Here is a 20,399-nt window from a genome sequence, read left to right on the forward strand (position 1 = left end):
GTAGCAGGCCCAAACTTTCCATTAAACAGTGTTAAAAATCAGATATTTAGGTTTTATACAGGTGATTGATCCAGAATTACAAAGCAGCAGAAGTAATCACCTGTAATACAAGTACTTCTCATATATATCAAATGAAGCAATCACCTGTAAGACTTCTTTTTACTATATTGATCATTAGGTACATCTTATCTTTCAACATAGCTCTTCCATATCTGCAAAAAAAGTATTAGTACTATAGTCCATAGACATGTGAGGCAGCTCTAGAGTACATATATTTTTAACTCACCTTCAATTTCTGCCTCTTAGCGGACTACTCAGCATGTGCAAGCTGGTGAAAATTTGTTATCTTGTCTGTGTTAAATGAAATTTGAAGCTTTGGTAGACCATGTTCAAGAAATGTCACTGCCACGTTAAACTCTGACACCCATAAAGAACCTAAGAAAGTCCCATATTTATCAACAGTTTCCACTTCAATCTAAGGACAATCCAAGAATATGGTTATATAACAAACATCGAAGTAAATGAAGATATTGACAGACATGTGTTTGATACAAACCAAAATAAATACCTCAACATCCCTCTGCATAATTATCCTTCTCGCTAGTTCAGTTGCTTCACTAAAAAATGAGGCATCTCGTCCAGGACATCTAATCCTTGAAAGAGAAAAAGTATGTGATCACTGGAGCATCTTTACCAGAGTATATTCCTTTCCTTGCAGCTCTACTATGAAATTCAGCCGCAAAAAGTGATTCATAATGATTTGATATAGCTTAGACAGATCCCATCATTAACCTTAGACAACCATCGGTGCTTAAGATATATCAGAACAAACTATGGATGAAGGACCTGACAACAGATCCCTATTATTTTGGTTTTATTTATTTCCCTTGACATTTTTGTCTAACATATTTCAGCACTCTCATAGAAGAGTGAGCAATCCATCGATCCCATCCCATTTCAATTAGTATATGCCAGGTTAGCTCTCACATGTGCATGTTTTGTGTAGTCTACTCTGTTGTTCATTATATATAGACATTGTTTATCTCAACAGGTCAGTTAAGTTGTTTCTTTTGTTAAAAAACTACTATTGTCTAGAAACCATCTTAAGGGTCTGATAAAATTTTAAACTGGTGATAATGTCTGGACATATGCATAATAAATAGTCAATATATAAGGAGTTGGGATGTAATAACCCCAATTTTTGGAATCTTTGAAACACTGATGAATAGTGATTTTGTTGATTATGCTGATTAAGAAAACTCTTCATGCCACACTATGTAGGAGTTCTTTTATTGATATTTTGAGATCTTATTAGTACTCCATATGGTATATAAGTGTATGTAAAGATCGTCAGAATCCAAATTCGAACACTTTGATTTTTCCCGAAAATCCACCAGATACCGAAAGAATTGAGTATAAGGTAACATGATTAAAAGGATTTAAATTCAAGGATTATAAGAGAGGAAAATAAAAGAAATATGAAATATTGAGAAAGGTTTAGGGGAACCCAAGTAATGAGATCCCGGATATGATCCCTCAAACGATCAACGAGAATGAACAATAAACGAGTCGTAAAATAATTAAACGACTAAGTAATGCAAGAGGCAAGGAGGAGGGTCAATTAGTGCAAGATTAATGCACTTAGTTAACATCTTAATATAAGGATTAAGCTTAAAAAGATGCTTCCACCATAAGGATGAGACAAGTGGCAAGGATTATATAAGCTTGATGACATCACCATGCTTATGTCACTTTCCACTAATTTAAACAAAACAACTAGTCAAGTAAATATCCTAAAATCATTTCATTTCCACCACAAGTTCAAGTCAACACAAGCTCTCATCTTCCTCCCCCATTTTCATTGCTCTCGGCCAAAACAGAACCAGCACATTAAAACTGCTATATCTCCTTCATTTCTCACTCAAATGTTGTGTTCTATAGCTTGTTGGAAAGGTATTGAGATTTCCTACAACTCTTGTTCACAAGTCTCATCCAAATAAGCATGGTAAGACCCTCATTTTTACAGTTCTTTAAATCAGACTTTTAGAAACTTCAAAGCTTAACTTTGTGTTCTTGATTTCTTTGGAAAGATCAAGCTTGTAGAGGCTCCCTAAGGCTTCCTAGAAACTTAACACCTCCCAAGGAAGGTATAAACTTCAAATCCTATCCTTTACTTTGATTATTAGTGATTTTGATGGTTGGTTTTCTAAATGAGAAGCATGACCTTTGATTATTAGTAGTTTGATTTGGATTTGGAATGATTTGGTGAATGAATCTTGTTATAGTTAATAAAACTTGATTGTGGTTGGTTGAGATGAAGAATCTGAAAAAATAAGGACTGGTATAGTATTATTTAGTTGAGGTTTTGATGTGTTAATGATTGTGGGTTGTTTTGTGAGATTTTGGTGTAGTGAGAAACTTGGAAAACTCGTAAATATAGCCGTCGTAATGCCCATTTTTATTCAACTACTTATTCTTAGTGTTCAGGACAGAAGACTCAATAAAAAATCTGTAACATTGCCATGTTTAGCTAGAGCTTGTCGTAAGCTTCGTTTTGATATGTGGATCACTTGGTTCCGATGTACGGTTTAGGAGAAATGACCGTTTTAAATAACGTCGTTTAAAAATGATATTTTTTATTTGATAATTCATCAATACGCGAACGAACCATTACCCCTCGCCTTACTTTGAAACCTTGGTTAAGGCTCTTAAATGATTAATTGGAGTATGAAACAATTATGTAAAGTGGATTAGGCAGTTGGTAGGGTACTCGTGAAAAAATCGCCTTAAAATTCTTAATGGTTAATTTATTAAAAATGGTAGAGCCAAGGGTACTCGAACGACTTATGTGATTCGTTAAGCGTAGAAGTGACCATAAGCAAACGTTAGGGTTCAATTGGTTAAAGTCTAGTTTCTTAAGTGACCGTGGTTTAATTCCGACTTATGTTGTTGTTCATAGCTTATCGGACCCACTCTAAGCTTAAGTCTAACCAGGAACACTCAGGCAAGTTTTCTACCCGTTATACTGTTGTTATGATGCATATATGTATATGCATTATCTTGTGATAAGTGCATGATTATTATTAGCAAAGTCTTGCGATATATTGGAGCATGTGATATGATATTTATATGCATGCCTGTTTTGTAATCTTGATATCTAATTGTTGATTCAAAAACTTATAAGTTGCATAATACCTATGCTAGAGATAAGCAGTAGTTGCGTATACCCTTTGTATAGGGGACCCAAAGGTGAACATTTTCTAAACCGGGAGTCGATGTTCCCGAGTATATTATATATATATATATTTATATATATATAAATATAATTTTCAAAACTATTAATCGAATAAGGTTTATTCGATAACTTTATTTTAAATAATGAATATTAGTTGAATATTCATTCGAGGACTTATGACTCTGTTTATTTTATTTAATGAATATTATTAGTTGAAAATTCATTCGAGGACTTATGACTCCGTTTATTTTGTTTAATGAATATTAGTTGAATATTCATTCGAGGACTTATGACTCCGTTTATTTTATTTAATGAATATTATTAGTTGAATATTCATTCGAGGACTTATGACTCCGTTTATTTTATTTAATGAATATTATTTTGAATATTCATTCGTGGACTTATGACCCCGCTTATTTATTAAATAATATTCTTTATTATTAAAGAATAATGTTTCGATAATCAAACTTATTTTCGATTATTCAAATAAAGATCGTACTTTCGCATAAGTATATCTTTGGTTATTTATAATTCATTTCAAGTATGAGTTTTAAAACTTCTACTTCAATTATTTTTTTATAAAGGTTATCCTTATGGGAATATTATTTAAATAATAATATTCAGATATTTTCTAATATATCGGGACTGATTTATTTCATTAAATCAGCATTACTCCAAACATTTTTAAAAATGTTTACGAGTCTTCAAAATGATTTTTAAAAGTTAGGGCGGATCCCAAAACTCATTTTTATATTTAAGATCCTCCTTTCGAAGGGTATTTAAATACTCGCTCAAAATCTGAGGGATCCGGCTCTGTGGTGTATTTTACATTCGCAACGAGGTTGCTGTTTTGAGAAAACAATTTGATTACTTGCCCAATGTTCGGGAAGTAAGCCCATCTAATTGAGTCGGCATAAGCGACAGGCCGGGGTACGGTCTATCAAAGTGTAAGTGGCTGGGTGGCAGTCCATCAACGCATAAGAGGTCGGGTGGCGGTCCAGCACAAGATCCTAATGCGGCCAGGGTGATGACCGGTGGGGGATTCATCCATCTACTAGTAGAAAAGGTTACTTATTGGTATCTTTGCCTGATCAGCAAGATATCGGGTTTATGCCAAAATTCTTTTCTTTCCAAATTTATTGGATATTGCAACTCTGTTCATACTTTACGTGATAGAGGTTTTCAGGAAATGTATGAGAGATATATATAGATATATATATATATATATATCGGGACTTAATGAAGTATCTCATAACTTCATTTCATTCAATAATATTTTAAAGATTGAATCTATTCAAGTATTATATTGTAGTCTCATCTGTGTGATGAACTTTTGAAACTAATTATAACTTGAACGGTGGTAGTTCAAGTAGTATTCAGAAAAGATATAAGTACATGGGAGTATCTTGTAACTTCATCTTTTCAACTTATATCTAGTAAATGATTATCTTATGCATGACAAAGATTTTCAGAAAAACGTTGAGACAAGGTTAGATATATGAGATCACCTTGCAACGATATTTTATACAGTTATAAACTGGAACTTTGTGTATATTATATATGTCAGAGGATTTCAAAGATTTGAGAAGTATATATGTATACTGAATATTTTGCGACTTCGTCGCATTAAAATAACAAACTTGGTTCATTTCTTCTTGACCAAGACTTTCTTGAGTACTATGAGAATGCTCATATATTGTTAATTATAATACATATTATTTCGGTGGGCTTGTTGCTCACCCTTGCTTTCTTCTTTCATCACACAACAACAGATAGACAAGATGAACAGGATCAAGCTCCCAATTCGTGAGCGGATAGGAAATGTTTCGCAGTTTCCTGTAGGCGTTGATGCCATTGTAGATGAGGTAGGGTCTACCAATAGGCTAGGCTTTCAACTTTTGTTGTACCAGACTTATGTATATTTATGAATTGTAATAATGGCAAAGAATGTGTAAATTTATTCAGAAACCCTTTTGAGGTGTAACGACTTATAATTATGGAATAAAATGACTTGTGTTATTTTTGGTATTCATCTCTGAGACTATAACTTGTGGTGTGTGTGTGTGTATATTGTTGGGTCACAGTACGCAGTAGTTGGTTGATTATTAAGATTAAGTATTATTAAGGGAAATGGAACTCGTGATAACCCGGATCCCCGACCCCGGATATGGGGGTGTTACAGAAATGGTATCAGAGCTAAGCGTTATAAACCTCAGAGATGAAGTAACGTTAAAATAATAAGTTCACTAAGATAAATAAGAACTCTTGCCAAGTTCATAGTCGGACTACCTAACGTAGTACTGACAGTTAAAACCATTATGGGAACCCTTATAAATATCGTGATAAAAGCGTAGTTCATTATCGTATATGGTAGCGGGACTCCGAACCCTGAGGTTGAGGAGCAACAACGCGATGATGTTTTATTAATTATTGGAGATCAGATTGTGGATTCGATAGAGCGTCCTAACACGGGACCGAATGATGTTCATATTGAGGATGTAACGGTTAAAGATGTTGTCCTAGAAGGGATTATTGCTGAGAAGGATTCCGTGGAGGATCCTGATAAGAATGAATAAAGGACCACTGAGGAATTGATGACCATGGTCAGGGCGACTACCAGAGGTAGGATTGGCTGGTCACTACCGGAGGTTCGTTCAAGTTTGTAAAGATAGTAGCCCCTTTAACACGGCTTACTCGTAAGACTCAGAAGTTCGAATGGACAAAGAAATGCGAGAACAGCTTTTAAGAACTAAAGCAAATGTTGTTGACGGCTACTATGTTGGCGTTGCCGGATGGAAAAGGAGATTTTGTGATGTGTAATGACGCTTCGCATAAAGAATTAGGGTGCTTCTTATACAGCACAGCAAGGTAATCGCGTACGCATCAAGACAATTAAGGGAATATAAAATTCGATGTCCCCACCCATGAGCTTGGGCTCGGGGCAATAGTTTTGCCCTAAAGATTGAAGGCACTACTTGTATGGAGAGAAGTACGAGATTTACACAAGCCATAAGTGCTCTAGTGCATTTTTACGCAGAAAGAGCTCAACATGCGCCAGAGGAGGTGGATAGAGCTAATCGAGGATAACGATTATGAGATTCTTTATCATCCAGGGAAAGCCAAAATGGTGGCTAATGCCCTTAGTATAAAAGAGAGACTCAAGATGAAACTGTCTTTGGGAGAGTTGAGAAGAGATTTTGAGAAAATGGAAATAGAAGTGAAGGTAACCGGAGCCGGTTCTGAAAAGCTGTTTGAGATTGCAATACATCCCGAATTATTGGAGAAGATCATATTGTGCCAAGAAAAAGTGATGAATGAAGGAAGGGAGCCAACAAATAGAGAAGAGATTAATACCGAGAAAGATGATAATGGAATAATGAGGTGTTCCTACAGAATTTTGGTTCCAAACATTCAAGAGCTTAAGGACGGGATCTTAGATGAAAGTCATAGTTCGAGGAATAAAATTTAGGGCAAACCCTGAATGTGATAGTCAGGGAGGTCGCCATCAAGATAGAAGGAACCATAACATAATGAAATGAAAAACAAGGATTTTAACGTATAAGATAACCCTGATTATGGGAGAAGGATGAAACATTTCATACTGAGAAAACAGAAGTCGAGCAAGATAAGGAAACCTGAGATGATACTCCTATACAAAAATTCATGGACCTGTCTAAAAAGAACTTATACTCTTATTCCCAACCACCACCTTGAGGAAAAAATGCGGTAGGAAATCCTTTCATGACCTTTAAGTCGCTAAGCTCTCAGAGTTCCAAGGAACAGGTTGACCCAGTTGAGGCAAGAGCTTGGTAAAGGAAATATAGGAATCATTTGAGATTCTAAATGATTGATGAAGCACAAAAGACTGTTTTTGTAACTTACCTTCCTAAGAGAGAGGCCACCCGTTGGTGATAGGCCAAGAAAGGCATGGAGCCAGAGGTTATAATAAACTGATTAAAGTTCAGACAATTGTTTTCAGGAATGTAATTCCCAAGGTTATGGAGATAGTGTAAAAGCTTTAGAGACAAAACAAAGGCGGACGAGTATGATAAATTATGAATCTAAGATTTTAAAAGTTGTCAAGATTCGTTCTGATGACGAGAATCCCAGAACAATGTGATCTTTGAAGTCAATCATTAGTGCGTTCGTGAAATGATTGTAAGAGAGAGGTAAATAAAAAAAGAAACTGAAGTCGAAAGGAATATAAAGGCAATAATGTTTGAGGAATGATAAGGGAGTTGGGTATGAGGAAACCCTAAAGACTCATAGCAATAGAAATAGAAAAGTATGTAATCGTCAGGATGAGGGTGATTCACCATGAGTTAAAGTTGATGATTGAAGGAATAAGAGATACATATATTTTATCCCCTTTAAGTTGGGAGGATTCGAGGAAACCTTAAGATAGTTCGAAGGATAAATAATGAGACACGGATAGACGGAAGAGACAAGAAAGTAATAAATTAGGAAATTGGATGAAGGAAGTAACCTTCAAAAATGGAAAGTGTATGTAACACATGTGACTTGATACCCGAAAAGGAGACACCAAGTACAAAAGATATCCCAACATTGAGATGAATGTTGAGATAAACTACAAAAGTAAATAAGGATTTATTAAGAAGAAGTTCACGTTGAACACGACCAATATCTTCCAGAACATCCATGTGATCATTACCAAATTAGGAAAGAAAAGTGGATAACCATTTTTTTATCTTTTGGAGGCCATATGGATTGACCTCAACTTGAATAAGGATGCTATTGTAAAATTTTTTATAGACTATCGAGGTGGAAATGATTGAATAAGATACCCTTATCAGGGATATATGACTTTATTTATCCATGGAAGGATGCATGTACCTTTTTAAAGGTGGAATTAAGGATGGAACCTCGATAACTTGAGATGAATCCTAGGAGAATGCATAAAGGTTGGCATTTCGCCCTTAATAGGGACAGCATGAGTTTTGACAGTATGAATTAGAAAGGATCAAGGTAACAACAACCTTTAAAGATCAGTGGAGAAAGTTTTCAGAATTATATAGACAATGGTTCTAGTATTAGTAAATGGTATCTTGATATGCCATGTACCTAGGGAGTAAATGATGAAGGATTTAAGGATAACCTTAGAGGTTTTACAAGGAGAAAGGTAATAATCAAAGTTCTCAAGAATAGAAATTTTGATGAAGGAAATATGACGTAATTATAATAATGCCAGGTGGGGCACGTGTTGAACCATAAGAAAGTATAGATCGACCAAATGAGAGTTGGGATTGGTGAAAAAAAGAAGGACCCAAGATAAGAGACGTCCTAAGTATGATTGAGAGCCAGTCGTGACAATGTTCACATCTAAAGACTAAGGTAATGACTTATGGAAAAAAATGGTGAATTTTTTTTTCTCACTAGGACTTAAAAAAAGCATTTTCACATAAGCAGTGATTGAAATGAGGTAGAAAATTTATTTGGAAGTGGTTAAAATGATATTGATTGTAAGGAAATTTTACTATCAGGAAAGGCCAAAGAGGTGGTCGACACTTTAAGTGTAAGAGGGCAATTATAGGCGCTCGTGCCAGAGGAATACATTGATGATGGTTAAAGTCGTGAAGGTTATATTATGGTGTGAAAGATTGACATTCCTTCTGATGATTGTGCGATACTCAAACATAATAGTAGTTTGGTAAAGATTTAATTCATGTTATCGCTGTGAGTGGGCTACATATCTTAGAAGGTACTATCTTGAGAATAAGTCAGGACCATATTTCAAAAGGACTAAACGAACCTTTGAGTTAAGTCTTTTATCGAAGGCATATGATTAAGAATGGTATTAACCTGCTATCGTTGCTTTGATTGAAACTCTTCTGCAATTTTATCTGCTTCATGTCATGTATGTACATCAGGATCTAGAGTGTTCTTCATGAATCATGAATGGTAATTATGTTACCTCCTCAGAAGAATCCGATATGGCAGGTATGGACTCCGTATGGTTAGCTATTAAGACTTCATGGAAAACGAACGACTACAGTAGGTCAATGGTGGACCATAGTAATGCAGGAATGATTCTATGAGTAATGAGCCGATTACTTACAACCGTGAGAGTTGTATTGGAATGGATGTTGAGATTGAGTACCACTAATCGGGTCGTGGTGGTGTATAAGTTATCATTGATAGACTAATTAAGTAGATTATCTACCTATTGAATACTTATTCCTTCTTATCAATAGAGAGTCGTATTACTATACGAGGAAGGTTGCGGTGCAAGCTTATAATTCTAGTAACGATGATGTCTAGAATGAAATCCCAGATTCGATTTTTGTTGTCAAGAGAGTTTCAATGGTGAGTGTTTATGAGCTCGAGCAAGAGCATGGGTCCATAGAATGATGGACGGAATAGCATAAATATTTAGGCATGTGAAATGCGATGCTATAATACTTGATGTTGATATATATACATATATGTTTTGTTCTCCTATGACAAACCTCTATAGTTCAGAGGTAGATTCCAAGCCAGATATTTTGTGGCAGTATATTTTTACATATATACAATTCTCTTCAATTCAGTTTTTTCTCTCCTTTTCTTTTCATATAAGCTGAGAAGAACAACTCTTCCAGAAGGGGAGGTATTTCCGAATGACTATCTATCTGTGTGATAGAAGCCTAGTAGGATACCACATGTTGTGTAATTGCTTGTCAAGTACTAAAGGCTGGCCACCTTCTGTACTAACTATGCAATAGAACAAGTGTTCATGATCATAGTGATCTCTCAATAAATTCTTTTACTTCTATACGAAGGACCAAGATTTCGAAGATGGAGGCATCTAGAGATGAAGTGGTACCAAGTAAGGTGGTATTCCGTTCTAACGCGTCCATGATACTAAGGTTGACGCGATTATTAAGAGGTTATAAAACTCTAGCGAGTAAAGGTATATCTAGAATAGTATCCTGTACAGAAGATAGTAACGACTACGAACTGGAAAAGAATGGGTATTGAGAAGCAAAAGTTATAGTGCTAGAAGCTATGATGAAATTCTGTGCAATAGACTTGAAAGAATTTGGAATGATCACTTAACGCGGATTGAGTTTTCTCACGACAATAGATTGTATGTCAGGTATCGAGATATCTCCTTATGAGATCCTTGAGGGAAGACAATGTCGATCTCCCTTATGTTAGGATGAAGTTGCTCTAGCGCAAGATGCTCGGACCCGCAGTAGTCCAAAGGACCAAGGATATAATAGATATAATCAGAGGACGGCTGGTAGTAGCCCAAGATGGACATAAGAAGTATGCTGATTTGACTCGAAAAGACAAAGAGTATTATGAAATAGGGGACCTAGTGATGTTAAAGGTATCCCTTGGAAAGGATTGATAAGGTTCGGAAAGAAAGGAAAGCTAAGTCTACAATTTGTTGGACCCTTGGATATATTAAGACGTATTGGGAAGTTAGCATATGAGCTAGCCCTACCCCCGAACATGTAGCAAGTTCATAACGTGTTCCACGTATCAATGTTAAGGAAGTGTAATTCGGATGCCAGACAAATAGGGGCGTATGAGCGCATAGATATGCAACCCGACGTAACCTATATGGAACAACCAGGAAGGGTTATAGATTGAAAAGGAACAAGTGATTGGAATGAGTTTGAATCTTGAATCACGAAACAAGTCAGTCTCGTCCATAAATTGACCTAGCAATGAACTTCCAATTATAGGCCTGTTGTCAGCAAAGTAGAGTACCAGACTGTAGTTTAGTTTAGCAGGAACCTGAAACAAGCAAAACAGAGTTTATTATATTGAATATATTTGTTTACTGTTACTTGCACTACTAGAAAAAGTAGAATAGACATCGCCTCTTAGACATCGGTTGATGTTATCACCGATGTAAAAAGTGTTTTTTACATCGGTTTTGCTCAACCGATGTCTAAGAGGCGATGTCTATTCTACTTTTTCTAGTAGTGCAAGTAACAGTAAACATATATATTCAATATAATAAACTCTGTTACAATGGAACTGTTCTCTCTCAGTGATGAACAAATATCACGAGAGCTGCTAGGTTATAATGTATGATCTTCTCGATAATGATAACACATATAGTGTAAACCTATGTCTGTGTTTATATAGTACACAGTTACAAGATAACTTCTAATTGATATGGAATATAATTCTGTCTCCTAAAATAAATCAATCAGATATCTTATACAAGTCTTCTTATCTTCTAACTCTTTTCATGCATATCTTTTTTTGTATTAGTCTCGATCTTCTTTCCTGTAAATCAGTTTCCTTCCTTAACTGTAAGTTCTCCCGTACTTAAGTCCTAATATCTATCTTCTGATATTTATCTTCTGATAACCTAAGTTCTGATATCCTTAAGTTCTGACTTCCAGTAAGTACTAGTATTTCCTATTTGTTAAGATCTGAAAACTAAACATGAAACACATTAGACATGACATCTCAAATATATCTAACATCAATACATTAAAAATTTTAATTTTTCATTATTGTTACCACATTTGCAATATATTTTAAAAAAGTATGATTGATTATGAAATAATGTAATGATTTGTGATAAAAATTGGAAAGGGAAATTTATCAATAGTTTTCATAATGATAGATTTAAAAATTGCATAAAGGAAGCGAGTAACACATGAAAATTATAGTAACCCTCGTTACAAATGTGGAGTTTGTTTATGCAAATGATGAGATGGCTTCACAAGAATCGGGTGGGTGGTGTACAAAAAAACAAAGAAAACCCCCGTAAATTTATCTACATAAACACAAACACAAAACCCAAACATCACACACCGAGCCGTTTCTTTTTCATAACAAAATAAAAAAAATTATCGCCTTTGAAAGCCAAATTCTTGATGAGAGCCATGTGCTTACTTTACCCTATCTATCACATTTTTTAATGCACTCTGGTGGGTCCCACATCTCATTTTTAACAAGATTTGCTCGGGTCCCTTAATATTTTAGCCTTTAATTACAAAGAAATTTTTGCACTCTAGTGGACCCCAAATCTCTATTTTTTAAAGGTCCCTCATTTTCTTATAGGGTCCCTCGTGTTTTAGCCTATAATCACAAAGAACTAACACTAATTTTAACGACCGAGGAATTACGCTTGTACTATATTATGATAATGATAAATTATGTGTATTATTATGTAATTAAATGTGTTAAGTTGTTAAACCCTAACTGCTATGTGCTATGTGCTGGCTGTTTTGATCCAAACGTGTTTTGGATATTTATTGAGCGTTTTATCGTCAGTTATATATATTATATTAAAACATGTACAACTCAAAACTATCTTTTAAAAGCCCATAGTTCAAACAAAATCATTGGCTCTATTTTATTAAAAATGCCCTATACCATATCGCTATTCTGAACCCCTAGACATTTTACAAATTGACCTTTTTCGCGAAAAACGACTTTTCCGGACCCCTTCGGGTACCAAAAACCCCACAAAAATTATATTTTTATTTTTATATGATCATGAAATTATTATATATCATTTTTCTTTGTATTTTTGTAATTTTCACAATTCTTGGGAATTTTTAGTATTTATTTTGTAATTATTGGATATTTAAAAATTCAATATTAATACCCAAAAATTATAAAAATTAGGGCCAAATATTTTTATTAGGAGTATAATTAGACCCTTAATTTTACTTAGGGGTATTATTTTCATAAATATAAATACCTGATTTATTATTAATTAAATCAGTTAATTATACAGAAAAATCAGAAAATAAAAAGAAAAAGAAAAAGGAATTAGGGTTAGGGTTTCTGTGAAGAACAGGGCAGGAGGATCAATCGCGATTTTGAAGGTGATTCCGACAACCAAATCGAGCGTGTAAGTAGTCAAATTGAAGCTGGTGATTCGTAGTTTCTGTTTATGTGATTATTTTTGTTGATTGTTGAGTTGATTTTAATTTCGTGTTTTCGGGTTTAATTCTTGAATTCGGGTTTGATTCTCTGTGTGTTGTTTGATGTTATTGTTGTTGGAGATGAGTAGATCGTTGTTGTGCGAGTCGAATGGTACCGGATTCGTGGTGTTTAGCTTTGGTTTCGTGCTCGTCGAAAAAACGGCGACGCCGCCGTCGTTCTTCATCTCCGGCTGTGTTCGACGAGGAAGGAGGACGGGGAACGGCCAGGAAGCAGAAGGGGAGCATCGTTTTGTTGTTGTATGTCGAAAACGCAGAAGAAGCAAGTTGGAATCGAACGTTTTGTCTCGCCGGAAATTTCCGCCGGCGTCGGATTCTGGGATTGCAGGGCGATGTTCTTCCCGATCGGGTCGGGGACGACCCGATTGCAACCCGGTTTCGACCCGGGTTCAATCCTAAAAACCCTAAATCCTGTTATGTTTTTGTGTTTCTGAATAAAATAATTAATTATTTATATTTTAGTAATTAAAAATCAGTTTTAATAATTCTAAAAATTAATTAAAAATTAGTTTGATATTCTGAAAAATAGTATTTATAATTTCTGACTTATTTTATTAAATTATAAATTCGAATTTATTTATTTAATTAATTATTTAATTATTTATCTAATTATTTATTAATTATCTAATTAATTAATAATTGGGTAATTAATTAATAATTAGGTAATTAATTAGTAAATAAGGATTAGAAATAATTAAGTGAGGTAATTAATAATCTAATAATTAGTTAATAGTGCGAATAATGATTCGGTAATTAGAATTATTATCCTAATCATTATTCGAGCGTTAGTTATTCGAATAATATTGCGCTAATTATTCGTATCTTATAATTAGTTATCGGTAATTATCTGTTTAGCGAATCGTATGAGTTTCAATAATGATAGAATAGTTCGGTAATTATGTGAGAATTGCGAGTAGCTCGTAGTTATACGAGTGATTAATCGTTAAGTTGATTTATAATTCGAGTAATTCGTAGTTAATCGATAAATAGCGTATCGGTTAATTAAATCGATTGATTATTTGTAAATAATCGATCTGATCGAATAAGTAATAATAATTTGTAATAAATAATAATAATTCCTAATAACTAGGGATTAATTATTTTAAAATACAATAATTATTAATTAATTATTTAAAAATATGATTAAGGATTGTTTAATTATAATTAATTATTAATAATTAATTATTAATTATTTAAATCTTATTTAATTCATAATAATTCAACCATTAGTCCAATTTGAGCGAAACGAAGACCCCTAGACTCAGAAAAATGAGACGAATCCAATAAAAATAGTTGTAAGTTATAATTTCTTCCGAAAGAAAGTGGTTTGGTGATAATTGATAGTTCGTAGGTCCTAGTAGGAGTATAATTGAGCCGAATAAATCCCGAAAAATTATAATAAAATCAGATAAGACTAGTAATGCAGGTATAAGCCTAGAATTGATTCTAAAAATAATTATAAATCTAGAAATTAATTATGTGCTTTATGTGCTACGTGCTTTATGTGATTATGTGAACCTATGTGCTGTATAAATGTATGTGTATATATACGAGTCAGATAGAAACGCATGGGTAGACTGATAAGGTTGCGTGTTATCAATTCAAGATACACGTATATAGTAAGTTATCTAAATGTCTATCTTTCCATGATTTGTTCAGTGTTAGCAAGGCTAAGCAAGCTAGGGTCAGAAGGCAGTGAGTTAAACCAGGTTAAGTACGCGCAAGGCAAGTTTTTCCCCTATTCTAAATTCAGAATAGTGATTTATATTTCTTTTCAATCGTATCAGTTATCTTTGATAATCATTGTTCATATACACTGTTACCCATTTATTATCGCTTGATTCCAATTTCATTTCAATTCTTGATTTACCCAATTTATTGAATTCCCTGTTCATATTTCAATTCCTTTACCCTTGTTACATATACTCTGGTATATCCTGGTGTTGGGATATATCAATAGCATTCCGATTGTTCCGGATGCTAAGCCTTGGACTGGATGGTTACTATACGGGCCGGGTTTTACCCAGACCATTATTTAATAGGCCATAGTTGCCTGAGTACTCCTTATGTTGGTTGGGTCTATGCAGTTGTGTATAGATCCGCACTATATTCTGACTGATCAGCAGGTTATAGTGCATATGTTGGTTCTTGTTTCCAGTCTTGTTCATTTGGTACTCGCCAGCATTGGCAAATTACTATTCTATACAGATTCAGATGGTTGTTCCGACCAGCAGCTTATTGTTTCACTCATTTCTCTTTCTTTATACTATATATATTGTTGCAGGCTTGTTGAGCAATTTTGGCTCATCCCTTTTTATTGTTACTCCTATTGTTTTACAGTTAAGGTAGAGAATGAAACCCATCAGAACCCGCATAGTCAAGAAGAGAGTCAAGCAGCGGGACCCTCTTATACCAAGAGTGTTCTTTCCTATTCCCGAAGAGAGCTTTGAATTGCCAGATCAGGTGTAGCAAGATAAGTAGTAATGTTGGGTTGAATAAAAGTCTTGTGTAGTTTGAATAAAAGTTGTGTAGTGAGACTGTAGATAGAATAAAGTTTTGTAACAAAGAGAGTTCTTGAGACAGGTTTTATTTAGTTGGGTTTGTAATAAAGTGTAGTATGTGATTCTTGTTTTCAAACTCAGACCTTAAAAGATCCTGAGTAGTGATAGTTCGGGGTAATTATTATATTTATATTCCGCTTGTTCAGGTTTAGTTGGTAATTGTTGTTAATAATGCCCCAAATCAAAACCCCGGATTCGGAGGGTGTTATAGTTGGTATCAGAGCTTAGGTTTGACTTTTGAAAACAAGAACGTTAGGGCTAAGATAAGATAGGAAAATGAGATAGGATAGAAGTAAGAGTGTTAGGATTGTTTGTTTATGTGATTAGAAGTTATGAGTTTTAGGATTATGATTTGATTGTTTTTGTGTTATTATTTTTATGTATATTAGATGGCTTCTTTATCATCGTCTACGGAGAGGACCGAGACAGATCCAGTGGATGCACCGGTATTAGCCCCAGTGTCAGAGCAGATCTTACCTCCATTGCCACTACCTCCACCATTGCCATCTGGACCACCACCAGAGATACCACTTCCCCCAGAGGTACCAGGTTTTGCAGATTATTTCCCATATTTTGAGCCAGAGATACCAGATTTTCCACCTTTAGAGTTTCCGATGTTCGATATTCCTGACATGGTTGATCTTCCGCGGTGGGAGGATTTAGAGCCTCAGATTCCTATGCCACCAGTCGAGATTCCAGAGATGCCACAGATGGAGCCAGAGGCAGAGCCGCCAGTATATGCACCTATGGAGCAGCCTGTCTTATTCCCTGCCCCATTAGCCATTTATGCACCTGTTCCGGGAGTTTATCAGTTTCCTCAGCCAGAGTTTATGGATGAGATCGTGGTAAATGGACCATTACCTTCTCGAGGTTCCAGCACTGATCTTCATGAGCATCATACAGTGACTTACCAGCGCTTTCAGGCAGAGAGGGAGGAGAGGATTAGATGGCAGAACCAGTGTAGAGAGATCCTTGGATTGTATGAGATGCAGGCAGATGGTCCTATCAGAGCATTACGACCCGATTATATACTGAGAGAGAGGCTACATCAGATTTATCGGATTAGTTCTCAGCAGCTTACTGATTTGAGACAGCAGGATCTTAGTGCGGAGACAGCATATCGCAGAGCATTAGGACTTACCGAGGCAGTGCTAGAGGCATTGCAGGAGGAGTTGAGCTACGTGCCACCAGGATTTTGAGACTAGCAGATCGATGAGTGTTGTATTACGTATATTGTAGATAGAGGCAGCATAGTATTGTATGACTAGTTGGTATGAGTATAGCTACTGACTTTGACTGATAGTAGTAGCAGTATGACTGTTATATCATAGGTTTTTGTATCAAGCACTGACACCTGCAGCTGGTGTTCTACCTATATATATATGAGATAATCTTTTGCACGTTTTCTTTATTTTATTTCCAGTTATTTAAGCATTTACACTTATTTCAGTACCATTGCATATTTACAAATGTTGTTTTATTTACGATCATGTTGTACCCTTATGTTTTAAAAAAAAAAAAAATTAAAAACACATCATACTATTTTATTTATTCAGTTATTTAATAAGATGTTTTATTTTCCCAAATCAACTGTTTTAATATATGTTTAATATACTATTATTAAAGAAGACCCATTGTTTATTTATCAGAAAGATGGCACCCAAAAGAAAAGTACAACCCGACTCATCAAATGGAAACACCGAGGGCCAAAACAATAATAACCAGATGGATCAGATGTTTAATCTCATGCAACAGCAGATGTTGATGATGCAACAACAAATGCAGCAGCAACAACAGCAGTTCCAGCAACAGATGTTATAGCAAGCCGCTCATCCAGGACATCAAGTACCACCAGCAGCACCTACGGTCACTTTCAAGCAATTTCAGTCGGTGAAGCCACCGGAATTTATGGGTTCCACGGATCCTACAAAAGCGAGAGATTGTTTGAAAGAGATGGAAAAGGCTTTTTCATTAGTAAAGGTTGAGGAAGAACAGAAGACGGATTTTGCTAGCTACTTTCTGAAAGGCGAAGCTAATTACTGGTGGGAATCGAAGAAAGCTTTGGAAGAAGAAGGTGTGGTGACCTGGGATAGATTCACTGATCTTTTCTTGGAGAAATATTTTCCTCGGTTTATGAAGAACCAGATGGAGATCAAATTCCTGGAGCTGAAGCAAGACAACTTATCAGTTGCGGATTATGAGACCAAGTTCACTGAATTAGCAAGATTTGTTCCAGAGCAAGTGGATATGGACGAGAAGCGGGCCAAGAGATTCCAGCAAGGACTGAAACCATGGATTCGTAGCAAGGTAGCTGTGTTTGAACTGACAACTTATACGGCTGTTGTTCAGAAGGCTATGATTATTGAAGGTGAAAGCGAAGCAGCTCAGAAAGAGAAAGGACCAGGAAATTTTCAGAATCGTTTCAACAAAAGGCCGAGATTTCAAGCTCGAGGAAAAGTAAACTTTAGGAGGCCAGAACAAAACAACCAGAGGATGGGTAATCGACTACCTGCCCCAACTCAGCAAAGGCTTATTCGACCGCCTATACCTGATTGCACAACGTGTGGTAGAAAGCATACGGGAATTTGCAACAAGCCAAATGTCACGTGTTTCAAGTGCAAGCAAAGGGGACACTATTCTGGAGAATGTTCGATGGGAAAAGCAGAAGTTACTTGTTTCCAATGTGGGAGAAAAGGACATATCGCCAGAGACTGCAGAGGAATTGCAATGGCCGCTAGTATTCCAAGAGTTTTAGCATTACCTCCACCTCCACTACCACAACAAAATCAGCCTAGAACAAGGACTTTCAATATGTCAATGAAGAAAGTGCTACAGAGTCCGAATGTGGTTGCAGGTACACTCCCTGTAAATTCCGTAAATGCTTTGGTATTAATTGATTCAGGAGCTACTAGATCTTTTATTTCTGAAGATTTTATCTCTAAGATAGATTATGAGATCCAGTGGTTATATGAAGTGTTAGTCATAAAATTAGCAAATAATGATCAGGTTGTAGTAAATCGAGTATGCCCGAGTTGTGATATTGAGAAAGGGAGATGTCATTTTTCAGTTGATTTGATACCTTTTAGGTTAGGGGAGTTTGATGTTATTCTAGAAATGGATTGGCTATCTAGTAATAATGCTCAGATTGACTGTGCGAATAAAAGAGTGAAATTGCAAACTGAAGAAAATGAAATGGTAATATTTAAAGGTGAGAAGCAAAAGCAGAAATTCCTATCAATAATGCAGACGAGAAGATTGCTACGCCAAGGATGTCAAGCCTATTTAGCCTATGTACGGGATGCTGATAAGGGAAATCCGAAGATTGAAGATATTCCTGTAGTTTGTGAATTTCTTGATGTTTTTCCAGACGAATTACTAGGACTTCCACCAGATCGGGAAATCGAGTTCACTATTGACTTGATGCCAGGGACTGAACCAATTTCGAAAGCTCCATATCGAATGACATCTGTTGAAATGAGGGAATTAGCAAAGTAGTTGCAAGAACTTCTCGACAAAGGAATTATAAGGCCAAGTGTATCCCCATGGGGCGCACCAGTATTGTTTGTGAAAAAGAAGGATGGTAGTATGCGATTGTGTATTGATTATCGTGAGCTGAACAAGTTAACTATCAAGAATAAATATCCTTTACCTCGCATCGATGATTTATTTGATCAACTAAAAGGAGCAGCATGGTTTTCGAAAATCGACTTACGATCAGGCTATCATCAGTTAAAGATCAAGGCCGAAGATATTCCAAAGACAGTGTTTCGAATGAGGTACGGACACTATGAATTTCTTGTGATGGCTTTTGGATTGACAAATGCACCTGCAGCGTTTATGGATTTGATGAATCGAGTATTTAAGAAGTATTTGGATAAGTTTATCAATGTATTTATTGATGACATCTTGATCTACTGAAAGACGGAAGAAGATCATGCAGCGCATTTAAGAACAACATTGGAGATATTACGAAAGGAGCAGCTTTATGCAAAATTTTTAAAATGTGAATTTTGGTTAAAAGAAGTACAGTTTCTAGGGCATATCATCAGTAGAGAAGGCATTCAATTTGATCCAGCAAAGATTGAAGCTGTGTTGAATTGGGAAAGACCAAAGACGCCGACAGAGGTTCGAAGTTTTTTAGGATTGGCAGGATATTATCGAAGATTTATCAAAGATTTTGCAAAGATAGCAACACCGCTGACCAAGTTAACTCGACAAAGTGAAAAGTTTGAATGGAATAGTAAGTGTGAAGAAAGTTTTCAAGAGTTGAAGAATCGGTTGGTGACTGCACCAGTATTAGTACTGCCAGACGAGCAAGGAAATTTTGTTATTTATAGTGACGCTTCGTATCGCGGGCTAGGATGTGTATTGATGCAACATGGTAACGTCATTGCATATGCGTCGAGATAACTTAAACCTCATGAGCAGAAATATCCTATGCATGATCTGGAATTGGAAGCAATTGTATTTGCATTGAAGCTTTGGAGACATTATCTGTACGGTGAAAAATGCGAAATCTACACGGATCATAAAAGTCTGAAGTATATCTTCACGTAAAAGGAACTGAACATGCGATAACGTCGATGGCTGGAATTGATTAAAGATTATGATGTTACAATCAGTTATCATCCAGGAAAAGCAAATGTTGTAGCGAATGCGTTGAGTAGAAAAGAAAGGTTG

The sequence above is a fragment of the Apium graveolens genome, chromosome 9, assembly GCF_009905375.1.
Source record: "Apium graveolens cultivar Ventura chromosome 9, ASM990537v1, whole genome shotgun sequence".
NCBI lineage: Eukaryota > Viridiplantae > Streptophyta > Magnoliopsida > Apiales > Apiaceae > Apium > Apium graveolens.